The sequence below is a fragment of the Myotis lucifugus genome, unplaced genomic scaffold, assembly GCF_000147115.1.
Source record: "Myotis lucifugus unplaced genomic scaffold, Myoluc2.0 scaffold_96, whole genome shotgun sequence".
Lineage (NCBI taxonomy): Eukaryota > Metazoa > Chordata > Mammalia > Chiroptera > Vespertilionidae > Myotis > Myotis lucifugus.
Genome location: NW_005871144.1, coordinates 23,124 through 43,446, shown reverse-complemented (window position 1 = coordinate 43,446; position 20,323 = coordinate 23,124). Strand labels below are relative to the sequence as shown.

The window sequence follows — 20,323 nt, the reverse complement described above, 5'->3', positions numbered from 1 at the left end:
GAAAAAAAATTTTTCAAAAAACCCAAATTGGGGCTGGGGAAAGATACTCCCTCCTTCTTCAAAGGACCCGGGGGTTTTTTGGTTTCCGAAACACCCCCCCGGAGGGGATAAGAAGACAAAGGGGGGGGCTTTTCTTCCCCCAGAAAAAAGAAAAAACTCTTCCGGAACTGGTTTTTTTCTCTTTTTTTATAAAAGAAAACTTCCCTCTTCTTCAGGGGGCCCCCCTTGGCTTTGTTGCCGGCCGCGCGCGCACACATACACACACACACACACACACATACACACACACACACACACACACACACACACACACACAAAAGAACTGTGGCTGCTAAAACAAGAGCTAATGTGCCAGGAACTGTTCTTTACATAAATTATCTCATACGAATCGCACAACGCTAAGGAATAGCTCCTCGTTTTATAGGACAGGAAACAGGTTTAGAGAGGCGAAAAGTACTTGTCAAACATCATACAGTAAATTAATATCAGAACTTGTACTCCAGTCTAGGTTTGGCAAGAACAGAGATTTAACATCCATACTGCCTGCCATACTAGATGGTAGGTTTTTAGAACGTAATAATCTTATACGTCTCTGTATCCTCAGTTTCTAACCAATACTTTTCAGCTTTGTAGTGCTTGATAAGTGTTTTATAATTAACCAGAGACCCAGTGCATGAAATTCGTGCACTGGGGCAGGGGTCCCTCAGCCTGGCCTGTGCCCTGTCACAGTCCAGGAGCCCTGTGGGGGGGGGGAGGGGGGGTGTTCAGTGTGGGACATCCTTGGGAGAGGCTCCTGCCACCATAGCAGCGCTTGCCAGCAGTGAGCCTGGCTCAGGGCTTCTGGCTGACTGTTGTCCCCCTGTGGGAGTGCACTGACCACCAGGGGGCAGCTCCTGCGTTGAGTGTCTGCCCCCTGGTGGTCAGCGCACATCATAGCGACTGGTTGTTCCGCCATTTGGTTGATTTACATATTACCCTTTTATTATATAGGATGTCAAGGTTTGGCAGCAGTCATATGCAGAATAATGATTCTCAATTAACTTTATATAAACTTTTAATACTATAGCCCATCATTAATGATTGTTGGAGTTTATCATATTTGCTAGATTTACTCATTTTTTGTGTTTCCAACGCTTAATACATAGTAAGGGTTTCTGTTCATTGGATGAATGGGAATCATATACTTCAAGAGCTGTAAAAGATCTTAGAGAACCTTTAATTTGAATTTTCTGGTCTACAAATTGAATTAGGACCTGGTCAGGAGAATGGCCTGGCAAGAGTTGGTGAAGAGTAGACAAAGATTATGAAACATTTGGAATGAGTTAATTCTTTTGTTTTTAACAGTTTCTACTTTTTCAAGGCACTTTTCCTCTCCTCTCATTTTATGCGAATCTAAAGGATTACTCTAATCCTAAAAAAATAGGTTGAGATAGGTTTTATATAAAATACACATGATGTTTAAAAAGCCGCTAAAGATGAAGTACCTTGGCTAAGGGTTACACAGTGATTCGGGGACTAAATCACTTGAACTCTTAATGACTAGTCCAGTGCTCTTTTTACTATATCCCAAGGCCTAAGGTTTGACTTTATCTAGGGGTAACATCACATTGTGTCCTGGGGAATAATTTATCTTCTAGGGGCTGTTAATTGCAGTCAGTTCAGTGAGGCCCTTAATCAAGGACACCTATTATTGTCTGTAAGTTATTGTGTGTGGTATTTAGTGTATTCTTTTGAGGCCTGAATGGTAGGCTTCCTGTTAGACCCTGGATTCTGTACTTTAAGAAAGGTAACCTTGCGAGAGCATTTGAAATCTTGCTTCCCAGCATATGTCCTCAGTTTGGCTCAAATAAACTTTTATAAAAAAATATTTTTAAAAAGAAGAAAAAAAAGAAAGGTAATCTTACCACCTGGATAAATGGCACTAAAATAGTGGCCACCAAGAGACCATGAGCTGGAAAGGACTGCCAGAATAGAGCAATCCAGGTTTTATGAATCAGATTATTGGATTTTTGTGGGGAACCGATACAGGGTTAAGCCTCAGACTGACCTGTTGGCAAAGTCACAAACAAGTCCAAGCTTAGCATAATTGGGCTTGATCTTATAACACTCCCTAGATCTTTTTTTTTTTTTTTTTTTTAATATATTTTATTGATTTTTTTTTTTTTACAAGTAAAACTCACAAGAACAGTGTAACTATGGTAACCACTACCTTGTTTACCTCTGACTATAAAATGGTTGGTGCGGCCTGCGCACCGGTGGAAGTCCTTCCTCTTGAGTTGGACTTACCTGCCTGGCACCCCAATATTCCCAAATTATCTCTTGTCTTTTCTCTTTCATTTGTGTGTGGCTCCTCTTCCAGATCCTGAGCCCTGAACCACACGGGACGTGGAGGGAAACATTTACAACAGATTTTGTATTACTCTTTGTCTCTAATTCCTATAGGCCCTTAGGAAAGTCTCATTTTAATATTCAGACCTGGTTTCATCTGTGCTATATGATATAAAGAAAAAGGTCCGATGCTCTTTTCTGGGCACAAAGGGCCAATCATGGAGGTAGCAAGACATTCAAAGCTGAAGTAAATCTTGGGCAGTCCTCAGGGCTCTTGAACCATTTGGTTCTAGAGCACACCTTGGTTTTACTTTTGTTAATTCAACAGTCAGTGTCTTTAGAGGAGTTTTTTTGTTTTTGTTTGTTTTAATTGAAAAGTAAACCACGTATTAAAGAGTGGGAAAAAGAGCTAAAGGCACCTGAGGACTCAGGCTGATATTCAGAGGAAATGGAATGGTGCACATGGGAATACAATCCTGAGACTTGGTGACTGACAGCATGAGTCTAATGGAGAGACCAGACCAGGTAGAAGTATGAGGGTGAGGTGTAAGAAGAAGGCAGAATAAAAGAGATGGCTCTCAGACTTTCAATCTGGTTCATTTGGAGAGAAATGATAGCCTTGACAGGAATATGAAAATCCAAAAGGGTAATTTGAAGAGAAAATTTACTTCCGTGGTTTAGTAAGGATTTATTTTGGATGTTCTTAATTTTACAGTCAAATTATTTGCAAATTTTATTTTGTCTCTCAAAAACAGAAGAACCCCCAAATAATTAAGTTGTTTTTTACTTGCTTATGAACCCCTGATAGAAAAAGTGTTCCTACTCTTGTTCAGTATGAAAACATGGAAATCTGTTTGCCTCCATGGAAATCACTGCTTCCAATCTGTTTACCTCTGGCTACTTCATTTGGCATTTTCAGAAAATAAGACTTAAAGTACTTACAAGAAATTTAAAATAAATTAAGGAAAATGGAACATTTCCGTGAAAATGAAACATACCGTGTCAAATCTCCTTTATTTTTCAGGTACCGGTATAGTCTATTTAATCCTGTTCTTCTAGTTAGCTAAAATCTCATGAGAAAAACAGCATGTTTCCTTTTTAGAAAATACTGCAGTGCTCCAATTTTTAAAAAATGTTTTTATTGATTTTTAGAGAGAGAGAGAAAGGAGGAGGAGGAGGAGGAGAGAAAGAGACAGACAGACATTGATCAGCTGATTGGCTGCCTTCCTTTGCATAATATTGCATAGGAGTATCAGAAACTGCCTCATGGGAAACAAGAACTATTTAAATTAAAACCCGGGTGTAGGCTGCATCTGCACATGCACAGCATGATGAAGCACACTGAGACAAACCATGAAGACAGCTACTGGTACTCATACCACAGGGGTACACTGCCACATGAGAGGAAGGCAAGGGTGAAGGAGGGAGTGAGGGAGGAGAGAGGAGAGAGGAGAGTGGCTCAGTTCTGGTTCTGGAACTGATTGGCCAGCCAGTCCAGTCCCTCATAGAGCCCAGCCCCAGTGATGGCAGAGGTAGCCTGCAGGTACCAGTTCCTGTGGTGCAGAGAGTGCAGGCCCAGCTTGTCTGTGATTGCAGCTGCGTTCATGGCATTGGGGAGGTCCTGCTTGTTTGCAAGCACTAGCAGGACAATATCTGTGAACTCCACCACCATCCCCATGAGCGCCTCTCTGGCCTCGTCCATGCGTTCTTGGTCAGTGCTGTCAACCACAAAGATGAGCCCTTGTCCGTTTGGGCAGCAGTGGCGCCAGAGGGGCCGGATCTTGTCCTGGCTGCTTGCGTCCCACACAATAAAGCTGATATTCTTGTACTTCACAGTCTCCACGTTGAAACCTATCGTGGGAATCGTGGTCAAGATCTCACCCAACTTCAGTTTGTAGAGGATAGTGGTCTTCCCAGCACGGTCCAGGCCCACCATGAGAATGCACATTTCTTTTTTGCCAAAAAGGCCCTTGAAGAGGTTCGCAAAGATATTCCCCATGCTGTAGACCAGAGGGAGAAACAATGGCCAGAGAAGCCCTTGGCAGCCACGGTGCTGCTGCTGTTGCTGCTGCTCTGAGCCAGGCACTGGTTCTATTTTGTAACTCTTTAGCAGATATTTGTTGACCCTTATTCTAATTCTTTTCATTGCTCTGACACTTAAACTCTCACTACCAATTAACTCAGTATTTAAAGTTCAAAGTCCATAGAGAGCAAGTGACTGGTGCAGTTTCAATTGGTCTAGATTAAATGATTGGTCACCATCATCCTGGTTCAGCAGAACTGTTTTACTAGACTCTCCTCTGGGTGGCACTTGGCCAGGATGATGAGCCAGGGGGCACGGCACCTATCTATAAGGAGTCATTGAGGATCACTTCAGGGACCACTTCAAGAAGTTTGGCCAGCACAGTACCTTGCACAACCTATCTCCCAGGCACAGAGCCTCCTTCTTTTTGTCCCTGCAATTCTAGGAATCCAAGGGAAGTGAGATGGCCTGTGGAAACTCTGGGAATCTCTGGCTTTTCTTGGAAAGTTGGATTTCTCTCAACACTGCCCCCTCATCCCTGATGAAGCAACAATTGTCTGGAACAATATAAAGAGGCCTGTGCTCATTCAGCTCATTTCACTCTTTACTTACCTGACTCTTTAGGCAAATAAGCTTGAAACTCCTCCAGAGATTGGAGGCAGTGAGACAAATGGCAATAACTTAGCAGTGAGACACCTGAAGACTCAGGCTAAGATATTCAGAGCAAATGAGATGGTGCACATGGGAATACAATCCTGAGATTTTGTGACTGACAACATGAGTCTAGTGGAGATAGGCTAGAAGTATAAAGGCGAGGTATATGAAGAAGGCAGAATAAAAGAGATGGCTCCCAGACTTTCACTCTGGTTCATTTGGAGAGAAATGACAGGAATATGAAAGTCCAAAAGGGGCAATTTAAAAAGAAAATTTATTTCCATGGTTTAGTAAAGTTTTATTGTTGATGTTCCTAATTTTAAAGCCAAATTAATTGCAAGTTTTGTTTGTATCTCAAAAACAAAGAACCCTCAAATAATTGTTTTTTTATTTGCTTATGAACCCCTGATAAAAAAATGTTCTTACTCTTGTTCAGTATAAAAACATGGACATTTGTTTACCTCCATGGAAATCACTGCCTCCAATCAATCTGTTTACCTTTGGTTATTTCATTTGACAATTTCAGAAAATAAGAAAATTACTTGCAAGGAATTTAAAGAAAATGGATTGAAACATACCATGTCAAATCTTTATTTTCAGATCCCAGAATAGTCAATTAAATCCTGTCCTTCTAGTCAGCTAAAATCCCATGAGAAAGACAGCTCAGTTCATTTTTAGAAAATACTGCAGTGCTCCAATTTTAAAAATATGTGTTTTTACTGATTTTTGGAGAAAGAGAAACATGGATTGGCTGATTGGCTGCCTCCATTGCATAATGCATGTGAGTACCAGAAACAAGAATTATTTAGATAAAAACCCAGGTGTAGGCTGCATCTGCACATGCATAGCATGATGAAGCACACTGAGACCAACTATGGGGACAGCTTCTGGCACTCACACCACAGGGATGCATCTGCCACGTGGACAGGAAAGCAAGGGTGAAGGAGGGAGTGAGGGGGAAGAGAGGAGTGTGGCTCAGTTCTGGTTCTGGAACTGATTGGCCAGCCAGTCCAGTCCCTCATAGAGCCCAGCCCCAGTGATGGCAGAGGTGGCCTGAAGGTACCAGTTCCTGTGGTGCAGAGAGTGCAGGCCCAGCTTGTCTGTGATGTCAGCTGTGCTCATGGCATTGGGGAGGTCCTGCTTGTTTGCAAGCACTAGCAGGACAACATCCTTGAGCTCTGTCATCATCCGCATCAACTCCTGTCTGGCCTCGTCCATGCGTTCTTGGTCAGTGCTGTCAACCACAAAGATGAGACCTTCTCCGTCTTTGCAGTATTGGCTCCACAGAGGCCGGATCTTGTCCTGGCTTGCTGCGTCCCACACGACGAAGCTGATATTCTTACACTCCAAAGTCTCCACGTTGAAACCTATCGTGGGAACGGTTTCCACGACCTCATTCAGCTTCAGTTTGTACAGGATGGTGGTCTTCCCTGCACGGTCCAGGCCCACCATGAGAATGCGCATTTCCTTTTTGCCAAAAAGGCCCTTGAAGAGGTTCGCAAAGATATTCCCCATGCTGTAGACCAGAGGGAGAAACAATGGCCAGAGAAACCCTGGCAGTCACGGTGCTGCTGCTGTTGTTGCTGCTGCTGCTCTGAGCCAGGAGCTGGTTCTATTTTGTCACTCTTTAGCAGATATTTGTTGACCCTTATTCTAATTCTTTTCATTGCTGTGACATTTGCACTGTCACTACCAATTAACTCAGTATTTAAAGTTCAAAGTCCAGAGAGAGCAAGTGACTGGTGCAGTTTCAATTGGTCTAGATTAGATGATTCATCACCATCATCCTGGTTCAACAGAACTGTTTTACTAGACACTCCTCTTGGTGGCACTTGGCCAGGTTGATGAGCCAGGGGCACGGCACCTATCTATAAGGAGTCATTGAGGATCACTTCAGGGACCACTTCAAGAAGTTTGGCCAGCACAGTACCTTGCACAACCTATCTCCCAGGCACAGAGCCTCCTTCTTTTTGTCCCTGCAATTCTAGGAATCCAAGAGAAGTGAGATGGCCTGTGGAAACTCTGGGAATCTCTGGCTTTTCTTGGAAAGTTGGATTTCTCTCAACACTGCCCCCTCATCCCTGATGAAGCAACAATTGACTGGAGCTGAGTAGAGACTTTTAAAGAGGTTTGTGCTCATCCAGCTCATTTCACTCTTTACTTACCTGACTCTTTAGGCAAATAAGCTTAAAACTTCTCCAGAGATTGGATGCAGGGAGACAAATGGCAATAACTTAGCAGTGAGACACCTGAAAACGCAGGCTAAGATTTTCAGAGGAAATGGAATGGTGCACATGGGAATACAATCCTGAGATTCTGTGACTGACAGCATGAGTCTAGTGGAGATAGGCTAGAAGTATAAAGGTGAGGTGTAAGAAGAAGGCAGAATAAAAGAGATGGCTCCCAGAGTTTCAAGCTGGATCATTTGGAGAGAAATGACAGGAATATGAAAATCCAAACGGGGCAATTTAAAAAGAAAATTTATTTCCATTGTTTAGTAAAGTTTTATTCTTGATGTTCTTAATTTTAAAGCCAAATTAATTGCAAGTTTTGTTTGTCTCTCAAAAACAAAAGAACCCCCAAATAATTAAGTTGTTTTTTACTTGATTATGAACCCCTGATAGAAAAAAATGTTCTTACTCTTGTTCAGTATAAAAACATGGACATTTGTTTACCTCCATGGAAATCACTGCCTCCAATCAATCTGTTTACCTTTGGTTATTTCATTTGACAATTTCAGAAAATAAGAAAATTACTTGCAAGGAATTTAAAGAAAATGGATTGAAACATATCATGTCAAATCTTTATTTTCAGATCCCAGAATAGTCAATTAAATCCTGGCCTTCTAGTCAGCTAAAATCCCATGAGAAAGACAGCTCAGTTCATTTTTAGAAAATACTGCAGTGCTCCAATTTTAAAAATATGTGTTTTTATTGATTATTGGAGAAAGAGAAACATGGATTGGCTGATTGGTTGCCTCCGTTGCATAATGCATGTGAGTACCAGAAACAAGAATTATTTAGATAAAAACCCAGGTGTAGGCTGCATCTGCACATGCACAGCATGATGGAGCACACTGAGACCAACCATGGGGACAGCTTCTGGCACTCACACCACAGGGATACATCTGCCACATGGACAGGAAAGCAAGGGTGAAGGAGGGAGTGAAGGGGAAGAGAGGAGTGTGGCTCAGTTCTGGTTCTGGAACTGATTGGCCAGCCAGTCCAGTCCCTCATAGAGCCCAGCCCCAGTGATGGCAGAGGTGGCCTGAAGGTACCAGTTCCTGTGGTGCAGAGAGTGCAGGCCCAGCTTGTCTGTGATGTCAGCTGTGCTCATGGCATTGGGGAGGTCCTGCTTGTTTGCAAGCACTAGCAGGACAACATCCTTGAGCTCTGTCATCATCCGCATCAACTCCTGTCTGGCCTCGTCCATGCGTTCTTGGTCAGTGCTGTCAACCACAAAGATGAGGCCATGTCTTCCTGGGCAGTATTGGCTCCAAAAAACCCGGCTCTTGTCCTGGCTGTGTACATCCCACACGACGAAGCTGATGTTCTTATACTCCAAAGTCTCCAGGTTGAAACCTATCGTGGGCACTGTTTCCACGACCTTATTCAGCTTCAGTTTGTACAGGATGGTGGTCTTCCCTGCACTGTCCAGGCCCACCATGAGAAGGCGCATTTCTTTATTGCCAAAAAGGCTCTTGAAGAGGTTCGCAAAGATATTCCCCATGCTGTAGACCAGAGGGAGAAACAATGGCCAGAGAAACCCTTGGCAGTCACGGTGCGGCTGCTGCTACTACTGCTCTGAGCCAGGAGCTGGTTCTATTTTGTCACTCTTTAGCAGATATTTGCTGACCCTTATTCTAATGCTTTTCATTGCTCTGACACTTGCACTGTCACTCCCCATTAACTCACTGTTTAAAGTTCAAAGTGCAGGGCGCTGGTGGGAGGCTCGAGCCCATCCTCATGGGCGCTACCACCGCGCGCTCGGAGGGGGGAACGCCTGTCCGCACCACCTGGCGCGCCGGGGCGGAGCTGCTGCGCACCTGGGCACGGGGCGGTCCTACCCCTGCTGGCGAGGGCGGGCGCCAGGCCGGACCCGGTTCCTGGCGGAGGTTGAGGAGGAGCCGTCCACGGTCCCCAGCGCCGGCGAGGAGGGAGGTCAGAGGTCACGCCGTGGTGCCTCTGGTGTTACCATAGTAACCGGGTCGGATGTGGCGACCTTCGGGTGGGACAGCCCTGGGGCCGAGCGCGAGAGCCCGCGGCCGCGCCGAGGAGCCGAGGAGCCTTGGGCGTCCTGCGGGGAGGAGGCCGGACCTTCGCGAGCGCAGTGGGGGCGGCGGCGAGGGGAGGGTGACCTGAGAAACTTCACAGAGGCTCCCGCAGCCTCCCGGAAACTCCTCGGGGCGCCTCTGCCCCCGCCGCCGCCCCGGAACCGGAAACATAAGTCCGCGCTCCCGCCCCCTCCCCTTTTCCCCCCTCCTCCTCCGGCTGCCACGTTGCCGAAACGGAAGAAACCAACTCAGCTGCAGCCGCCGCCCCAGCACCACCCAGCCTTCTGGGCCCTGCCCCCATGGCCAATGGACATCCTGGGGACCCCAAGTCAGCTGTTCGCAGAGGTCCCCCAGGATCAAGGGGACTGATGGTTCCACCACTGCGGAGTCTCCCACCTGCTCCCCGGAGCAGAGGCCCGGTGTGGGGAGGCTTCGGCCCCAGGTCTCGCCCATATGGTCGCGGTCAGTGCTGAGCCTCCTTTCCTGGGCCGGACCAAGGTAGTCCCCCCAGGGGAGGCTTTCACGAAGAACAGAGACATCCTCGAAGGCTCAAGAGCTGGTCGCTTGTCAAGAAGACCTGCCCCCTCGAGGATGAACCCCAGGTTATGGAAGACAAATCTAATCGCCCGGTCTGCCGACACTTTGCCAAAAAAGGGCGCTGTCGGTATGAGGACCTCTGTGCCTTCTACCACCCAGGCGTCAACGGACCTCCTCTGTGAGCCTGCCTTCCCCGCGGAGCTGGAGGGAGCCCTGGAGACCCGGCGGCCATGCATTTCCCACCGCCCTCCGTCACCTCCCCCATTTGGGGTTCAGAGCTGTGTTTCATCCCTGGGGAGAGGTGGGCATTCTTTCTGCAGATCCAGCCTCCAGAGCCTCGCCTTCGGGCCCCCATCTCGGCTGCCTCCTGGGTCCTCTCGCCTCGCCACTGACTGCGGAGCAGAGGACGCGCTGGGGGCTGCCTCTCCTGCGTCTGTCCCGCAGCTCCGCAGCCCGCTGCTGCCCTCGAGTCCGAGTCCGGAGCCTGGAGCGGTTTCCTCCCACCCTCCGGCTGCTTGTCTCAGGTCCCCCATGTGCGAACCCCGCCCCCTGTGTTGGCAGCTGCTCCAAGGAACTCCCAGGCTGTCTGGCCGGATGACGGACAGTCCCTCCTGGAAGCCCGCTCGCCTGCTCTTGGATCCCGTAGCTTCGCTGACAGTCGCGTGGCTGTGATCGCTGCGCTTGGTGAACGCATCCCCGGAGCCTTTCTCAGTGTCCGTGGCCTGTCTGTGGCTTCTCCACACTAGAGTTTCTGCCAAAACCAGCGAGGCTCTTGGTGCCTCTCGGCTCTTCCCACCCCAACAGGGACGGCCTCCCTGGCCCCCCATTCTTCTGGGGTCCCTTTTTCTGGGTTTGACACGGGCCCAGGAGGTGTGCTCTAATCCGCTGGTGGGCCCACCCTCTTTCTCCACAGCCGTGCTCCTTAGCCCAGGCCCTGGGAGGCCACAGGCCTTCCGTGTGAATTCTGTGACTCTCCACCTGCACAGTCCTGCCGCCCTCTCCCCACCTCCGTCGCTGCTGCTGGTTGTTTTCTGTGAAAACGGCAATGAGCGGACTCAGTCTTGAACTGGCCCTGAGGACGGGTCAGGAGTTGTGAGGACAAGAGGGAGGGTGAGAGCCGCTGGAGAACTGAAAATGAATTTTGGTTTTTTTAAAAGTTTTTTACATTAGTAATAAATGCAGTGGAAACAAAACAACAAAAAAAATAAAGTTCACAGTCCAGAGAGAGCAAGTGACTGGTGCAGTTTCAATTGGTCTAGATTAGATGATTCGTCACCATCTTCCTGGTTCAACAGAACTGTTTTACTAGACACTCCTCTGGGTGGCACTTGGCCAGGATGATGAGCCAGGGGGCACGGCACCTATCTATAAGGAGTCATTGAGGATCACTTCAGGGACCACTTCAAGATGTTTGGCCAGCACAGTACCTTGCACAACCTATCTCCCAGGCACAGAGCCTCCTTCTTTTTGTCCCTGCAATTCTAGGAATCCAAGGGAAGTGAGATGGCCTGTGGAAACTCTGGGAATCTCTGGCTTTTCTTGGAAAGTTGGATTTCTCTCAACACTGCCCCCTCATCCCTGATGAAGCAACAATTGTCTGGAACAATTTAAAGAGGTCTGTGCTCATCCAGCTCATTTCACTCTTTACTTACCTGACTCTTTAGGCAAATAAGCTTGAAACTCCTCCAGAGATTGGAGGCAGTGAGACAAATGGCAATAACTTAGCAGTGAGACACCTGAAGACTCAGGCTAAGATATTCAGAGGAAATGGAATGGTGCACATGGGAATACAATCCTGAGTCTTGGTGACTGACAACATGAGTCTAGTGGAGATAGGCTAGAAGTATAAAGGCGAGGTGTAAGAAGAAGGCAGAATAAAAGAGATGGCTCCCAGACTTTCACTCTGGTTCATTTGGAGAGAAATGACAGGAATATGAAAATCCAAAAGGGGCAATTTAAAAAGAAAATTTATTTCCATGGTTTAGTAAAGTTTTATTGTTGATGTTCCTAATTTTAAAGCCAAATTAATTGCAAGTTTTGTTTGTCTCTCAAAAACAAAGAACCCCCAAATAATTAAGTTGTTTTTTTACTTGCTTATGAACCCCCGATAGAAAAAATGGTCTTACTCTTGTTCAGTATAAAAACATGGACATTTGTTTACCTCCATGGAAATCACTGCCTCCAATCAATCTGTTTACCTTTGGTTATTTCATTTGACAATTTCAGAAAATAAGACAAATTAATTGCAAGGAATTTAAAGAAAATATTTTATTGATTTTTTACAGAGAGGAGGGGAGAGGGATAGAGAGTTAGAAACATCGATGAGAGAGAAACATCGATCAGCTACCTCCTGCATACCCTGCACTGGGGATGTGCCCGCAACCAAGGTACATGCCCTTGACTGGAATCGAACCTGGGACCCTTGAGTCTGCAGGCTGACACTCTATCCACTGAGCCAAACCAGTCAGGGCAATTGCAAGGAATTTAAAGAAAATGGATTGAAACATATCATGTCAAATCTTTATTCTCAGATCCCAGAATAGTCAATTAAATCCTGTCCTTCTAGTCAGCTAAAATCCCATGAGAAAGACAGCTCAGTTCATTTTTAGAATATACTGCAGTGCTCCAACTTTAAAAAGATACGTTTTTATTTATTTTTGGAGAGAGAAAGAGAAACTTGGATTGGCTGATTGGCTGCCCCCGTTGCATAATGCATGTGAGTACCAGAAACAAGAATTATTTAAATAAAAACCCAGGTGTAGGCTGCATCTGCACATGCACAGCATGATGGAGCACACTGAGACCAACCATGGGGACAGCTTCTGGCACTCACACCACAGGGATACATCTGCCACATGGACAGGAAAGCAAGGGTGAAGGAGGGAGTGAGGGGGAAGAGAGGAGTGTGGCTCAGTTCTGGTTCTGGAACTGATTGGCCAGCCAGTCCAGTCCCTCATAGAGCCCAGCCCCAGTGATGGCAGAGGTGGCCTGAAGGTACCAGTTCCTGTGGTGCAGAGAGTGCAGGCCCAGCTTGTCTGTGATGTCAGCTGTGCTCATGGCATTGGGGAGGTCCTGCTTGTTTGCAAGCACTAGCAGGACAACATCCTTGAGCTCTGTCATCATCCGCATCAACTCCTGTCTGGGCCTCGTCCATGCGTTCTTGGTCAGTGCTGTCAACCACAAAGATGAGGCCATGTCTGTCTGGGCAGTTTTGGCTCCAAAAAACCCGCATCTTGTCCTGGCTGTTTACGTCCCACAAGACGAAGCTGATGTTCTTATACTCCACAGTCTCCACGAAGAAACCTATCGTGGGCGTGGTGGTCACGACCTCATTCAGCTTCAGTTTGTACAGGATGGTGGTCTTCCCAGCACGGTCCAGGCCCACCATGAGAATGCGCATTTCTTTTTTGCCAAAAAGGCCCTTGAAGAGGTTCGCAAAGATATTCCCCATGCTGTAGACCAGAGGGAGAAACAATGGCCAGAGAAACCCTTGGCAGCCACAGTGCTGCTGCTGCTCTGAGGCAGGCGCTGGCTCTGTTTTGTGACTCTTTAGCAGATATTTGTTGATCCTTACTGTAATGCTCTGTCATTGCTATGACTCAACCACTCTTTCTGTTTGTGCTTTTTTGTATTCCACTTACACTGTCACTATCAATTAACTTACTGTTTTCTAAAGTTCAAAGTCCAGAGAGAGAACAGGTGCAGTTTCAATTGGTCTAGAATAGATGATTCATCACCATCATCCTGATTCAACAGAACTGTCTGACTGGACACTCCTCTGGGTGGCACCTGACTATGATGATGACCCCCGGTGGGTGAGGCACCTAAGGAGTGTTTGGGGACCAATTCAGGGACTACTTTGAGAAGTTTGGCCAACCCAGTACATTGCATAATGTTTAAGCATTCTTCTTTTTGTCTTTGCAATTCCAGGAATCCAAGAGATGTGAGATAACCTATGGAAACTGGGGATCCCTCCTGTTTGGTATAGGGGACGAACCTGCAGTCTGGTATGTGCAGTGACCAGGAATCAAACTGGTGACCTTTTGGTGCCTGGGTCGATGCTCAACCACTTAGCCACTCAAAAGAAGTCCTCCAATTTTTACAGTATTTGGACTTAGGGTGATATAATAAAGTAGAATTTAAGCCACTAGGGCTCTTTCTACTGTATAATGTTAACAGGTTACGAAATGAATACTTGTTTTAGAGAAGTAATTATAATTTTCAAGCCCAAGTAAAATCGTGTAGAGATTTTCTTTTGGTAGTTTAAAACCCCAGAACATAAAATAAAATTGAGATTTGGCTGATGATTTTCTCTTAATTCTTAAGAAAGAACATTTCCATGTCCTTATAACATCCAGAAAGATTGAGGATTTTTACAAAACAATCAAATCAACATTGCCTGAGTTATCTTTACCATGTTCTTATTTTATCCTTAAAAACTTAAGATTTGTACAAGAAGATAAAACTGATATTCCCTGAGCTATGTCATTTAAAAATATTCCTGAACATACAGAGAAAGGCCAAAAGAATGTTTGAAATGCACAGCTAAAGAACAACTATAACCACCTTCACAGAGAAGCTCAAAATGAAGTTTTGATGTTGATGTTTTGCCAAATTTTCTCTGGGATATTGATTATGGCTTGCAGCCAAATATGACTCATTGCTATAAGTGTTATATCTAAAATGATATAATTAGTTTTTTGAGTTTCAGGGAAGAAAAAAAGGTGATATTTTAGCTTAACTAATAAACATATTACAGTTATTCTTCACTTGTACAACAAGTGCATATAATGTGATTAGGTTAAATACTGACACCAGAGTTCTTTAAGACATAACCCGGCCATATCATCCAATATTGATGCTCACTAGCCAATAGATTCTTATTGCTATACTAAACTGTCTGCAGTCAAGCAAGGATCACCAGATTTTTGAGGCTCAAAACAAACAGGAATAAAAAGAATTTGCAGGATGCGGAGACAGAATGGAAGGTTTTAAAAACCTCTAATTAATAGCCTCAGGACACTAGGAGGACAGTACATTCATGAAACAAATCAAGATGCTATTAAAAAAAGAAAAGAATATATAAAAGGCTATTGAAAATTTAAAGTATTAGGGTAGAAAATAAATAAGATTTTGCTTTGTGCACATTAACCACAGGTTAAAACCCATATTTTAAATGAATAGCCGAGAATAACCCATACTTCTTCCTAATGATTCAGTAGTTGTGGCTGTAGAGGTGGTATTTATTATCATCTTCTGTCCCCTCAAATTCATCTTGGGGTGCCCCAGACAACCAATGCAATGTTTGTTTCAACTGTCTGTCATTTCAGGTTATTCTGAAATTCCCTTATTATTTTGCCTGTTTTTTCCTTTTAACTGTTTTACTTCAACTTCCTGTTTTTAACTACCTATTCATGTTTGGTGTAGATTAAATGTTCACTGTAGAACGTTTAGTTTTACAAAATTATTCTACTCTGAGAAGTAAATTAAAAAAAATGATACTAGCAATAAAGAAAACCATGATCTTTAACCTATTTGTATTTTCAGGGAACTGATCATGATAGGAAGTGGAACTAAACACAATCTAGTAAATAAAATTAAAAAAAAAATAATGGCAGCAGGAAGTTAAGCTCATTTGTGTGAGTTAATGATTAAAAAAATTTTTTTTTTGTTAATCCTCACATAAGGATATTTTTCCCATTGCTTTTTCAGAGAGAGTGGAAAGAAGGGAGGGGTGCCTCCTGCATGCACCCTGCATGCACTCCTACCAGGAGTGGGGAGCGAACCTGCAACCTTTCGGTGTGAAGGCTGACATTCTAACCATTGAGAAACACTGGCCAAGGCTGTGAGTTAATGATTTTTAAGTGATCAAAAGTTAAAAGCCATAAAATAACGTTTAAAAGCCTTTGAAGGCTCAGCTCTCAGGTTCCAATGATCAGGCACAATTTATCTTTCTAAAGTCCACTCTCCCAGATTACTTTGACATACTGCAATACCATGCCACCGGGTTCTAAAAATGTCAACATTTCTGTTTGCTCAGCAAAGTTTTTCTTCTCTCTATATTTTCACACATGGAAAAATCAAGATTCTGCATACCCTAAAATCTTTAAATAATATTGGCATTTTAGAAGATGAACTACATGAATCTTTGGTGTCTTCTACTCCTGGGTTACAGATGTCTGCTCCCAGTGTACATGCACCCTAATTTGTAAATCCTGCAATCTTCTGAACCCATTCATTTTCCAGATGACAAAAATGAAATAATTTGCCAAGGTTTAGAGTTAAGGATAGAACCCAATGCACTGAATGGAGAAATTATTTGTGAATTACATATCTGAAAAGGCATTCATATCCAGAATGTATAAAGAACTCTTACAACTCTACAATAAAAAGACAAATAACCCCACTTTAAAAATGGGCAAACGATTTTAATACACATTACTCCAAAGAAGACATACAAGTGGTCAATCAGTACATGAAAAGATGTTCAACGTCATTAGTTATTAGTGAAATGCAAATAAAAACCAGTAAGAGATAGCATTTCACATTCACTAGGCTTGCTAGAATAAAGAAGAGAATGGCAGGCGCTGGTGAGGGTGTGGAGAAATCAGAGCTCTTATATACTGCTGGTGGGGTCAAAAAATGGTGCTGCTGCTTTGGAAAACAGTTTATCAATTCCTCAACTTGTTAAACATAGAGTTATGTATGACCCAACAATACCACACCTAAGTACACAACCAAGAGAATTGAAAGCATATCTATACACACAAACTGACGCATAAATGTTTAGAGTAGCATTATTTATAATAGCCAAATGTCCATCAATTGATGGATAAACAAGATTTGGCATATCCATACAATGAAATAGTGTTTGTAAAAAGGAATAAAATACTGATATAAGCAATAAATGGATGAACCTTGAAAACGTTATGCTCAGCCCTGGCTGGTTTGGCTCAATGGATAGAGCATTGGCCTGTAGACTGAAGGGTCCCAGGTTCGATTCCGGTCAAGGGCACATGCTGGGGTTGCAGCCTCGATCCCCAGTAGGGGGTGTGCAGGAGGCAGCCAATTAATGATTCTCTCTCATCATTGATGTCTCTATCTCCCTCTCCCTCTCTGAAATCAATAAAAATATATTTTTAAAAAAGAAAACATGCTCAGTGAAAGAAGCCAGATGTAAAAGTCCACATATTGTACAATTTCATTTATATTAAATGTCCATAAAAGGCAAATTCATAGAGAAAGAAGTAGATTAGTAGTTACCAAGGCCTGGGGGAAATAGGAAATAGAGAGTGACTACTAATGAGCATGGGGTTTCTTTTGGGGATTAAAAACTAAGTTTTTGTTTTGATAAAAATGTTTTAAAATTAGATGATGGTTACATAATTCTATAAATATACTAAAATCCACTGAATTGTAAACTTTAAAAGTGTAAATTTTATGGAGTGTGAATTCACTTCAGTAAAGCTGTTGTATTAAAAAAAACACTTATTATACTTTTCCTTTGAGCTAATAGGTAAAGTGAGTTCTTGGAGAGACATAGAATTCTTCTGTTTCTAGGTGGGAAATTTCTCTGTCTGGCTCTCCATTAGTGAACTCATCTGCTATTTTAATGTCTGTCAAGGTTTTCATTGAAATACCACATCTTCCTTGGTGGGCATTGCTGCCCTGACTTAGGTAAAAATCTGTGGCACCCTTTACATTGTAAACAGATAAAAGCAGAGTTTTTCTGGTTGGAAATGATGTGGGGACCTAGTATGCTAAACACATACTTTTATATGTAGCCCAATTTTGTTACATAATAGATAGTGAAATACACCTTTTAGCTGGGACCTTTGCTGAATAATAGGGGCCATTATTAGACCATAAACTAATACTTTTCTCTACCCTAAAACCATTAGTGGGGTTTAAAAGAAAAAAAAATAAGCCAGTCCTACCTTGTAGCAATATGATAAATAGATATATCTTTTAAAACTGTAAAACATGTCTTTTAGATGAATTTGAGGAACATTCCCATAAAGTAGGTTGACATAGGGTGCTGTGTAGAATGTCTAAAAATAACCACAAGCATTCATTTCCTTGCTTTCAAAAAGTTTGTATACTTTCTTGGGAAGATAAGCATTACATGAACTGTTTAATTAAATGATATAATATGAAAAGCACATGATTTTGGCACATATTAAATAAGACCACCAGAATTAATTCACTAAAAACTATTAAAGTGCTTTCTAGGTACCACATGCTGTTTGAAACATGGAGATTACTGTGCTAAACAAGATAGTGGTCCCAGGCCACCTAAATAGCAACACAGAGCAATAATGCAAAAGATGTCACAGTCACTAAGTGCAGTAGAAATGGTAAGTTACTCCTTAGTATTTGAGAAATAGCATTGGGAAGTTGTAAGCACAAAGTTTGGACTTGTTATCTGTTTATTAAAAGATTCAAGGGTGTGGCTCTTGCCTTTAATTACAGCAGCACACAGTCCACTCACTGATGACCATGAGATCACTCATGTCTATGTATACATACACTTTTTCAGGTAGAGCTGGGCCGCTTGTGATGGAAGATGAGTGTTATCTGGGGCCAGGCCAGGGCTACTGACAGTTGGCTGCCTGTACCTTCCCTCTATAAAGCAGGTAGTAAGCAAGGTACACAGGGAAGGTGTTAGTAGTGGTGCTGGCTCATGGGGAAGGGTTTATAAACAGGTGTTTACCTGGAGCCTTCCCACCATGGTAGCAAGGCCACTCCAACATGCTGAGAATGTACAAGTCTTAGAGCTGCACCTGGTGGGTTCTGCCATCTTTCCATCAGTTTCTCAATGTTGACAAAGCTGTGACCCTGCCAGTTAGGCCTGAGGAGATGCAGAGGCAGAGATATAATTATGTGCACCAGCTCCTCCCCCTCGGAGAACCCGCTCCTTGGACTCACCCCAGCAGGTTGAGCTTCTTTGTTTGTTTCCTTTGCAGCGCTGGCACTGAGACATGTTTGTTCATAAATGTGCCTGAACTTTGTAACCTCTTCTCCTTCCTGAAAACGCAAGATGTCATTTCTTTCCCTCAGCCCCTCTCTAGGAGGGCTAGTCCACTCCCTTCTACCCAAGACCAGCACACTCCCTCAGGAACTTACCCAGTTTTCCTGCTCAGGGCTACCAGCTGTTTCATCCGTTAGTGGCGACGTGCACAATCCTAAGCAAAGAGGCTGGAGGTAGAAAGAGTGAGAAACAGGAATCCTGTTCTAATATCAGGGCCTGGGGTCTCTGGAGGGCTGGGGGCTCTATAAGAACTGTCGCTGTAGGACAGCAGTTTTCAGAATGTGGTCAGAGAACTTTTTTCCCTATGGTCAGAGTACATTTGAGTCCTCAGGATCCTCCCTTTTTCAAATACATGTTTTCAACCAAAACATATCTCCACAGATTGAGTGCAGAAGCTGATGTGAGAATCCAGCTGCCTTCTATTAAGCCAGACACAAGAGATTTGAAAAAAGCAAATCCCACTCCTCTTGTTAACTTTTGTTTTAGAAAATACGGCTACATTTTAAATAAAAATGTTATTTATGCTAACATGTAATGTATTTTTTGTTGCTATTTTTAAGTAAATTAATATTTTTAAGTTTTGTTTGAATTTTAATGCAATAAATATTGACATGCTCATATAAAGAGAACTCCTTGGAGTCCTCAACAATTTTTTTTAAAATATATTTTATTGATTTTTTTACAGAGAGGAAGGGAGAGAGATAGAGAGTTAGAAATATCGATGAGAGAGAAACATTGATCAGCTGCCTCCTGCACATCTCCCACTGGGGATGTGCCCGCAACCCAGGTACATGCCCTTGACCGGAATCGAACCTGGGACCCTTCAGTCCGCAGGCTGACGCTCTATCCACTGAGCCAAACCGGTTTCGGCACTCAACAATTTTTAAAGTATAAAGGGATTCTGATATTTAAAAATTTGAGAACTGCTGCTCTAGGTCTGCTCTTGGCCCCCATTTGTTCTCTTTCTTGCTCTTCCCAAGATACCACACCACGATCCATTGCTTCAACTACCACCTCCAAGCTGAGGGCAGCACCTGAATTTCTGTGGGCCGCTCTGCAAGCACCTGGAGGTAAGGGAATCAAGACTGCTCCTGAGAGTTGAACTGGATAAATCCCTACACTGCAGATGTGATCAGCCTTTCACTCATTCAACAAATATTTATTGAGCACCTACCCTGTGCCATGTACTATTGTAGACACTGGGCTTACTGGAATAAGCAAAACAGAAAATTCCCGAACATTCTACTGGGGTATTGTTGGGAGAGTATAATCCTATATAATAAAGATGTAATATGCAAATGGTTGTTACGTAACGACTGACAGAATAACGACCAGATCATGGATCAGCAGGAGGGTGGGGCAGCGACCTACAAGCGGGCAGCAGAGAGCTACAGGAGGGGGCAGGGCAGCAAGCTATGAGGGGGGTGGGGGGAGCTACAGGAGGGCGGGGCAGCAGGTGGAGAGCTACTGGCTCACA

The 20,323-nt window shown here is 43.9% G+C and overlaps 1 long non-coding RNA gene and 4 pseudogenes across 1 annotated transcript; 1 reads left to right on the top strand and 4 right to left on the bottom strand.

Annotated features, from left to right (window-relative positions):
- Nucleotides 1-3,094: 3,094 nt before the first annotated feature.
- On the bottom strand, nt 3,095-5,434 carry LOC111826685 (annotated as a pseudogene).
- A 149-nt stretch (nt 5,435-5,583) lies between these two features.
- LOC102421890 lies at nt 5,584-7,076 on the bottom strand (annotated as a pseudogene).
- Nucleotides 7,077-7,796: 720 nt separating this feature from the next.
- Nucleotides 7,797-9,431, bottom strand: LOC102422191 (annotated as a pseudogene).
- A 312-nt stretch (nt 9,432-9,743) lies between these two features.
- LOC102422793 lies at nt 9,744-20,145 on the top strand. Its single transcript, XR_002830044.1, has 4 exons — nt 9,744-11,430; nt 13,746-13,822; nt 15,528-15,660; nt 19,827-20,145. It is a non-coding gene; the product is annotated as an uncharacterized LOC102422793 (long non-coding RNA).
- On the bottom strand, nt 12,446-13,596 carry LOC102422488 (annotated as a pseudogene).
- Nucleotides 20,146-20,323: the final 178 nt, after the last annotated feature.